Below are 10,015 nucleotides of genomic sequence, written 5' to 3' on the forward strand. Positions count from 1 at the left end.
ACGCATTAAAAGTCATTCAAGTGGTTTACTACCCTGCTCTCGCTATCATTGCTGTTCCCGGTGAGCGTCTCTTCAAACCTCAAATATACAACAGTATTTAACTGCTTTCTAATGTTGTAATTATTCCTACTGTCTCATACTCCAAGTAAAAATTCTCCAAAAATTCAAATTCAGCAACGGTGCTTCACTGTGGTCCTTGTAATTGCGCGGGTGGAATGGCCATTGATCCAATCCGTAAACTCCGTCCAATCGTTGCTCACATCAGTTCGTGACTGAGGTTCAGATATTTTGCCTCTGGGAGCGTTGCTTCATTAAGTCGCCCCATGGAAAATATCGGCTTTCAATCAAGCTGCTGCAACTCCTTGTATTTGCAACGGAATTTAATCTGACTTCCAAGTGCGGATTATTCTGGCAGACAACCGGTCTGACGATCAAATACGCTCCGACGTCACTGCACACCAAGCACTGCCAAGCTTCGTACGTGCCTGCGAACAGAACATTCCGCCTTCACACTTCTCCCAGAACCGACTGTCTATTCTAAAACTCTCTGGCTGTCCAGGGAATCCGTGCTCCTTTCCTCGAGGTTCACCATTGGCTCTCATCCCGCTGCAGCTTCATCTCTGTATTATCGGAATTTGTGAGCAAATCTCTGAAATGTTTCACCTCTGCCCTTTCCTGTGGTTATTTTATTACCGCCGGCGTTTACATTTGACTGTCAACTCGGTCGGTCTTTTGAAGCGACAGAACTAAAGAAAAACCTGCACACTGAAAGATTACGAACAGGGCATGAAATTCAGACAGTGATGCATTGCTTTGGGGAAAAAAGAGGGTCATTATTACGGGGAAGTAAATTTTTACCACGAATGAAATAAAATGCAAATGAATAGAGGAAAATCTCTTTAAACAAGAGCAGGAGTATCTGAAGGGGATGAAGAACCGTGGCGGAATGATTGCAAAGGAATATCATTTGCCCAGTTAACTTTCGGCTTCTGAACATAACCTCTGCTGTAGCAAAATCTAATCTCCCAATGAACGTGTCAGAGTCGACCAGCTTCTCTGAGCTTCGGGTCAGCAGCTTGAAAGCGGTTAATGGGTTGTGTGAAACTCGGACAGTCTGCGCTGCTCGGAATTACTCGCTCATTGAGCGAATTGACCGGAGCTGCTGCCGACAGGATGATCAGTGACAGTATTTTATATACAGCGAAGATGCCCCCCGTCCCTCCACAGTACCGTAGTAATTATATGCATTTCCATTCACTGCTGCCGCAAAAAAAGGAGCTGATATCTTGACTTAAGATTGTGATGTTAACCCTGATTCTCATATGGGTCTAGGTTATCGACTAAGAATGGGAAGGGGTCAGGGAAAAGTGGGAGGGAGAGGGGAGAGAGCGGGAATAGACACTCTGTAATTGATAAAATTTTCAACATCGTTTTCTTCGGCCAGATTTTCAACCTGTTTTTCCGTTGTATATGACAATACGGTATTGTGCAAAATGCTAGGGCTACCTAACTATATGTATGTTTGCCTAAGACTTTTGCAATGTAGTGTATAATGATCAGGGAAGGGAGCCTGCCCTTGATCTCAACAGTCATTGTTGGGGAAATTTATCGAATGGAATTTAAGTTTATGTAGAGTTCGTATTTGAAATTCTATTTGCGTCTTTCCCCTCAAAATATACAAAGCTACCAAATGTCATTGATCGTTTGATCGTTATCTGTTTTTTCTCTGCTGTTTCCAGAGTGATATCAGCCCGCAAATTCTGCCGTTGATTCTGATAATTGATTTTCTTGATAGAGTTCCCGAGGAGCAATTATTTACTCCTCACTGAGGAGCACAAAGAACAAATCCGATTAATTGTACGATTATAGCGTACGCTTCCGAATGTGACTCAACGGATTATTTTGTGTGCTTCTCGCAGTGAACCTGGTGATGATTTTAATCCTGTCCAGAGGAAAGTGCGGTCTCTCAAGTGTTGTCACTCGCTACCTGGTTGCCATGGCAGCGGCGGATCTTATGGTGGTTGTCCTGGACCTGATATTGAGCAAGCTTCCGAATATTTACGTGCCAATTGAACTTCTCATCTGGGCTGCGGGTACACCACTGTGTAAAATCCACGCCGTCCTGCTATACGTCGCCACAGATTGCTCGGTGTGGTTCACCGTCACTTTCACCTTTGATCGGTTTGTGGCCATTTGTTGCCAGAAGCTGAAAACGAAATATTGCACCGGTAAAACTGCGGCTGTAATTCTGGGGACAGTGACTGCCATCAGCTGTTTAAGGAACATTTACTGGTATTTTCGGCTCTCGCGGTATTATGCAACGCTGATCGCTCCATTTATTTGTATGGATACCGTGTATTATGTTCCTTTATTTGTCGCAATGTCAATTGACTTATTTCATTACCTTCTCACCCCTGTAATCCCATTCCTGCTGGTTCTGCTGACCAATGCATTAACCGCCAGACATGTTTTAGTCACCAGCAGAGGGCGCAGGAGACTCCGGTGTGCTGACAAGGGACAGAGTGCCAGGGACCCGGAGATGGAGAGCCGCAGGAAATCCCTCGTTTTACTGCTGATCATCTCTGGCAATTTCGTCCTGCTGTGGGCACCGTTCACTCTGTATTCTGCTTGGAACCGACTGTCCGCTACCTCTGCGGTAACATTTCCTCCTGATTCTCTGCGAGAACTGGGCTTGTTGCTGCAGCTTCTGAGCTGCTGCACGAACACGGCCCTTTACGCCGTCACCCAGACCAAGTTCAGGGAGCAATTGAAGGATGCGATAACACATCCATTGGCTCTCGTTGCTGCGAAAATGTCATGAAATACCGTTGTTTCCCTGCCTGGCCCAAGTAATTCACCAGTTATTGCAGGCAAACTCTGCACCAATGGAGCCCGGCGATCTTCTTGTTCGTCTTATTTTTCGCCAGATTTCCCATCGCACGTCATTCCTCACTCTGGCTCAATGACGATCATTTTAATCGTTTTTTTTTTCCCCCCTGCAGTCGCCGGTTTCTATCCCCCTCTGTTCCCCATTGAATAGATATGCGTTTGTTAGTGTAGATCAGCGACATCGTTGTGACCCATAGTTCTGCAGCCAAAGTCCCACTGTCCGCCTGTTCCAGCCGCATTGCTCCGATCCAGCGTTAAACCACTCCTGTGTTCCCGAAACCTCTCTCGTTTAACGGTGACTGGGAACGGTCCCGTTCACCAAGTTCGCATGTCATACTGGAAATTAGCTCTTGTCCCGGGTATCGCTCGGATATAGTCAGAATTGCATCTTGCAATCACAATGTTAAGGGGAGTTTGAAAAAAACGAAGTTAGTGTTCTGGAAACGCGAGTGAAAATTCGCAACGTGGGGTGCAGTTGCTCCCGTATCCTTTTTTAGCATTAACCGGCGAAGGGACCGCAGAGGACAGACACGTGGCGGGATTTGCAGTGTCGCCCGACAAGGCTATTGCAAGGCCTGGATTTGGGTAAAGGAACAGGTGTTGGTACAAAGCTTCCAGCTTTATCTGTCTATCCCTATTAAAGTTGTTTGAGTTTCCCGCACTGTGTGGTGCTGAACTTAACTATGTTTGAAAGCACGAACGTTATCAGGTTTTATCCAGCGCGGGTGGTTCAAGAGGGCCGAATCTTTCCAGGTTGTCTCTTTTACTGAGGCCGGATTAGACCGAAACTATATCACTGAATGTGTCTCACTGAGCAGAGAGGAAGGCGAGCAGACCAAGGAACTGTCTTCTGGAAAACATAGGAAAGCACCAGTAAAGCTACAGAGTACAGCAAACAGATAACTACAGGTTGGGGCAGGTCTTCTATCCCGCCGATAAAATATTATTGAAATGATCCGGTGTACGATAATATAGACTTTTCACCTCCTAGTTTATCCCGATGTGATTCTCCTCCTTTTTGTCGCCTTGTTCAGGGTAACTGTAATTGTTTCACTTTATTCAGCATTGTTACTGTGTGACCTTGCTCTGTTTATTGTATTCTCGGCTCTATATAATGATTTGACCTGTACACAGGATTGGATTTTCGCACCATCTCAATACATGAGGCAACATTAAACTGATTGCAATTCCATCCACCTAGAAAACAAATCTGAATCAGTCTATCCACCACGGGGGAGTCACAGTCCGTGGACAAATCAGGCCGCTCACATAGAGTTGCCTTGCCCGGACCAGAAGGAAACTTGGATATGACAGATTTGCCAGTTCACAGAGTACGAAACGGCGCCACGTCATTTCCGGGTAAGGTATTCTCCCTGAATGGCGAAACTTTTGTTCCCCTTCTATCCAAATGTTCACCCAGATCCTTCCGATTTGTGAGTCTCTCTGCCTCCGCCGGACGCTTTACACAATTGGTTTCAGATCTGTAGCAACCCATCCGGTGAGGAACAAAGAGATCCAATATTCTCTGTGTTCGCAACACTTCATAATCATTTATGGTGCCTGACTGTTGACGAGTGGGATATATTACAAACTGGTTATCGTCTGCCTTTAATCGCGAACCGCTCAGCCTCAGGGTGTTTCGCTACAGCGGACACAATCCTATAGAGTTTATCTGTTTCGTGCTGGTGTAGGATTACTCCATTCACATGTACCGAGTTTGAGTGGACCTGTGTCTGGATTTTTGTTCCATGAAACTCCAATGATCACAGAGTGGATTGAGTGGAAAAATGGAAAGCAATATCTAGTCTCTGTTGTTGCGAACTGTGTATCGTGTAATTGAAGAAAGCATGCTTTCCTGTTTAGATGGAAATGTTGGGTTTGTGATTCATCGTTCAGTGGCTGAGGAGCCTGTTGCATCCAGGAAGCCGTTCTCATCTCACAGCGGTCTGGGAAACGAAACGCGGGGAAAATACAGCTCACAGTTTTTTATAAAACTCTCAAAATGCTGTTGGAACACAGCAGACAAGGCAGCATCTATAGGAAGAAGTACAGTCGACGTTTCGGGCAGAGAACCTTCGTCAGGACTAACTGAAAGAAGAGATACTATGAGATTTGAAAATGGGAGGGGGAGGGGGAGATCCGAAATGATAGGAGAAAACTGGACGGGGAGGGATGAAGCTAAGAGATGTAAAGTTGATTGCCAAAAGAGTTAGAGAGCCTAGGGAGAAAGATAGGGGGCGTATGGGTAGGGAGAACGAGAGGAATATGGAGAGGCAAGGAGTGATTGTGAGATGGGCAGAGAGAGAAGGCAGAGGGAAAAATGGCGGAAATATATATAGATAGTTAGCCAGATAGATAGATAGAGAGATATATAAAGAACGGGGTTAGAAGGGGAGGGGGTAAGAACGGAAGGAGGGGCATTAATGAAAGCTGGAAAAATCAATGTTCATGCCATCAGTTTGGAGGTTAGCCAGACGGAATATAAGGTATTGTTGCACCAGACTGAGTGTGGCTTCATCTTGACAGCAGAGGATGTCACTCTTTGGTGCCTTAGCTATAGGGATCTATAGATTTAATACTCTAGAACAGCTTGTTTCTTTAGATTTAGCACAGACCTAATTACATTGGCGTCTGTTCCAAACTTACCAGACTTCCCCATATCTCTGAAAGTCATTTAGAGTCCTTGGAGCAGCCGGTAAAATGGGCTGTAAATTGGTGGATTGAATTTCGTACAGGTAACTGCGAGCTGTTGCATTTTGGAAGGGCATACACGTTGAATGCTGGGGCACCGATGAGTGCGGTGGATCAAGCTGATCCGGGAATAGAGATTCATAATCTCTTAAAATCTGCATCACAGGTCGACAGGTTCGTAAAGATTGCTTTTGGTACATTGACCTTCATATGCAAAAGTATTGAGTATCGGAGATGAGACGTGATATTGGAGTTGAATAAGACGGTTGTGAGTCCGATTAGGAATATTGTGTGCATTCCTGATCACCTTTCTGTAGGAAAGCTATCAGTAAGATGGAATTGGTTCATAGAGGTTTTAGGAGAATGTTCCCGGGTTTTGAGGACGGAGTTATAAGGACAGCTTGAATAGTTTATTACTTTATTCACTACATCGCAGGAAAATGACGGAAGATTTTGTATGGATGTAAAACATTTTGAGGGTATGGATACGGTAAGTTGAAACACTGAGGCTGGCTGTGTGGGTCAGAGGTTAAGTGTTTAAATGTTTAAAGTTTAAATGTTTAAAGGAAAGATGAGGGGATGTTCCACTCAGAGTGTGGGGAGAGTGGAACAGGCTGTCAGTGTAAGTGATGACTGCAGGATCGATTCCAACATTTAACCGAAGTTTGGATAAGTACTCGGCGGGAGTGGAGTACAGGGCTTTTTTCATACTGCAAGTCGATGAGAGTCGGCAGAATAGTTCAGCATGACATGAAGGGCCTGTTTCCTTTTGTACTTCTCCACGTCTTTAGAATTTTTCAGCTCGCCTACCACATAACGCCGTGGGATAAGATATCTCTCAGCCCTGGAAATTTGTTCTGACTTAAGGACATCAGAATGCAGAATTTCCTCTTGTGGAAACTGCAACTGCAGAGACCGCTTTCCGAACGGATATCGACGAGAAGTATGAATTTTGAGTCCTCTTCCATGACCTCTTCTCTACATTGAGAATATCCGTCGAGCACCCCCCCCCCCCCTGCAGCACCATCTCTTCCCACCAGAGTCTGTTTGTCCACGTTATGCTGATAATTAAAGTAAAGCCTTCGCATTAATATTAATGACGTCAGCCAGGGAGTTCCCTTCATCCCCAATTGTTCATATTGACAGGTCACCGCGACTTCGTGCAAACAGTATGCTGTAAATTCAGACGTTTCATGAATGAGATAAAACTTTCACCACCGTGCATGAAGATTAACAATTAATTTTATTGCACTTCTCGAAAGTGAGAGCGATCACTGGCTGGACTTCCTCCTTCAAAGTGACCCATCTGTTCAACATACATCAAACCGAACGACCACGACTGCTTGTGGCGCATCACTGACCACTCTGGTGTTGTCACTGCGTATTCAGATCGGTCATTGACCAAAACAGACAGGGTCACTCCCTCAATGTTGGCAATCATGTGAGAAATGTTCGTATCAGGTCCGTGAATATCCGCACAGATCATTGTATTGCTCTTTCAGAACTGTCCTCACTAACTAACACTGTAGTTACATTTCCAGTCCCAGCTCGGACACAGCACTGATCTTCATATTTAAACTCGTTAACAACTGGTCTGCACAAAAACCCCACAAGCTCTGCAAGGAATCCTAATACTGAGAAGACGCATTTTAAAGATTCGTGAATGTGAGACTGTACGCAGCAGGGAAATAAATGAAGACTGATCTCCAGATGGAGAAGGATGTGAATCAGTTCCAATTGGATCGGCACAAACTCTGAATTTGGTATACTGGCCTCGTCTCTGTGAATTCCTTGAGAGCCACCACCAGGATTGAAGAGGTCGGTAGATTTTAACACAAACTGAATGCAATGCTGAAATGTTAGAGCCATCAAAGCCGTATTTTGGACGTTCAAAAAGACACATCAGTTCAATAAGCACAACAGTCTGTGCTTTATAAACACTTCGGTGCTGTTGTGGGAAATAATGGAGACAGAATCTTTTAACCCGCCCCTCCCCCACCTACATGGCTTTATACATTTCATTCTAGCCTGCCTTTATTTCTTTCGTCTTCATATTCTGGCTTGTTCCCCCTTCAGTTCCAGTGTGATTAGACTATTATACACAGGAGCAAGAGTAGTCCACTCTGCCGGTTGACCCTTCCCCTCCATTCTATCATGTTTTATTTATTACTTCTCTCAACCTCATTCCAACCTGATGGCATGAGCATTGATTTCTCTAAATTCCGTTAATCCCCCTCCTCCCCTTCTTACCCCATCCCTTATGTATTTCTCTATCTAACTGACTATCTATCTATCGACTTAATTATCCCCTCCCCCTTTTTTTCTCTCTTTTTTTTCTCTCAGTCAAATACCTTCATCCTGATGCATCCGGACGACGTCCCCAAAACGGCACTAATCACCCCGTTCGGCATTTTCGAGTTCCTCCGCATGCCGTTCGGCCTGAAGAATGCCGCTCAGACGTTTCAGCGGTTAATGGACGCGGTGGGACGCGACCTTGACTTCGGTTTCATCTATCAGGAGCATCTGTCCCACCTCCGTCAACTCTACGACCGACTCAGTGAATACAGCCTGACAATCAACCCGGACAAATGCCAGTTCGAGTTCTCTGGCGGCGGCGAGTTTTCGACTCCATTCACAACTTAGTGCACCCCTCCATCAGGTCAATCGTCCGGATGGTAACCAACAGGTTCCTTTGGCACGGGCTCCACAGGCAGGTCAGTGAATAGGCCAAAACTTGCATGCACTGCCAACAAGCAAAGGTGCAGCGGCACACAAAAGCCCCGCCGCAGCAGTTCCACCACACCCGCCGGCGTTTCGATCACATTCATGTGGATATCTTGGGCCCATTGCCAATGTCGCGTGGAGCGCGGCACCTCCTGACTATCGTTGACTGGTTCACAAGATGGCCAGAGGCGAACCCGCTCACCGACACCACCTCCGAATCTTGGGGCCGGGCACTGATTGCCACCTGGGTATCTCGCTTTGGTGTATCGGCCCACATTACCTCCGACAGAGACGCCCAATTCACCTCCAGACTGTGGTCAGCTATGGCCAGCCTTTCGGGGACACAACTGCCTACCACCCACAGTCGAACGAACTAGCGGAGCGTTTCCACCGTCACCTGTAGTCTGCTCTCATGCCCCGCCTCAAAGGGCCTAACTGGGTGGACGAGCTTCCCTGTGTCCCGGGGAGGGCGAGATCAGGAAGGCTTTAAAACGAGGCCGCAAAGTTTGAATAAATCTCTTTTTGCAACTGTAGCTGATCGACTGGGTGTCGTTATTTCAGCGCTGCGTGTAGCACACCGCTACAAAACATTCTTTTCGACATTGTAAGAAAGTTTAGTTTATTAGTTTTGTTTCGTACAATTTTACAGTTAAAAAAGAGGAAAGGAGTACCATGCAAAGTTTCGGCATCCCTTGAGATGTGATCTCTCAGACAACTTTTACCAAGGTCTCAGTTTCTTGCTGTGGAAGAAAACTCTTTATTCATAATTACCAGAGAATAATAGCTTCTTGATTATTCAGGGCTTGAAGGGATACGGGAAGACGGCAGGATCTTGGGACAGAGCGGAAAATCGTTTCAGACATGCTGAAATGTCGGAGAGGACTCGACACGCAAATGGGCTAATTCGGCTCCTGTATCTAATACTACTATGTTCGTATGGTCGGAAATGCTTGCAGAACTCACGGTTCCAAGGAAATAATCATTCAAAGTTTCTATCGGAGACTTTTCAAATTAAGTAACGCCTCGTTGAGCGCCTATATAGCGGCGGTATTCCCAAGTGGCCAACCATTTCAAATCCTATCCTTCATTCACACTACGACATGCGTGTTCATGACGTCCTGTGTTCTTGTGATGAGTTTGCAGGAGCAACACATCATAGAGCATCTGCGTAAAATCCAAGCCTTTGTCATGGATATGGATTTCTGCAAGTCACTGTATTTCTCCCTCTCCTCTCCTTCGTCAGATCCACTCTGGTCTTTAACTCTTCTCTCTCGCCAGTTTCTTTCCTCTGATACCTTTACCCCTACCGGTTTTCCTATGATGGACTCTTCTCCCTTGTATCAGACTTCTCCTTTTTCTGAACATTGTCTTTTCAACTTATCAAATCCCAGTCTCTTATTTCGTCCACCTTCACCAACCACCTGGTATCTCCTATCAGCTTCTAGTTCTCCCCCCCCCACACCCCCCCCCGGCCCAACGTTCTTATTCTGGCATCTTTCCGGTACTGTTGAAAAGTCACGGCCCGAGAAGTCAAATGGTCATTCACTTTTAACCTGTTGAGTCCCTTCAGCTTTTGTATGTGCATCAGACTGATGCTCTCCCTCACATGGTAAACCGGGCTCCCGTCACGTTTCGCACCAGTATGAAGGAAATCAGTTCAATCACCATGTATGATTCTCCATCTCCATCGAATCTTCTCACAGGATGAGGC

The sequence above is a fragment of the Hypanus sabinus genome, unplaced genomic scaffold (genome assembly GCF_030144855.1).
Source record: "Hypanus sabinus isolate sHypSab1 unplaced genomic scaffold, sHypSab1.hap1 scaffold_282, whole genome shotgun sequence".
In the NCBI taxonomy this organism is placed as follows: domain Eukaryota; kingdom Metazoa; phylum Chordata; class Chondrichthyes; order Myliobatiformes; family Dasyatidae; genus Hypanus; species Hypanus sabinus.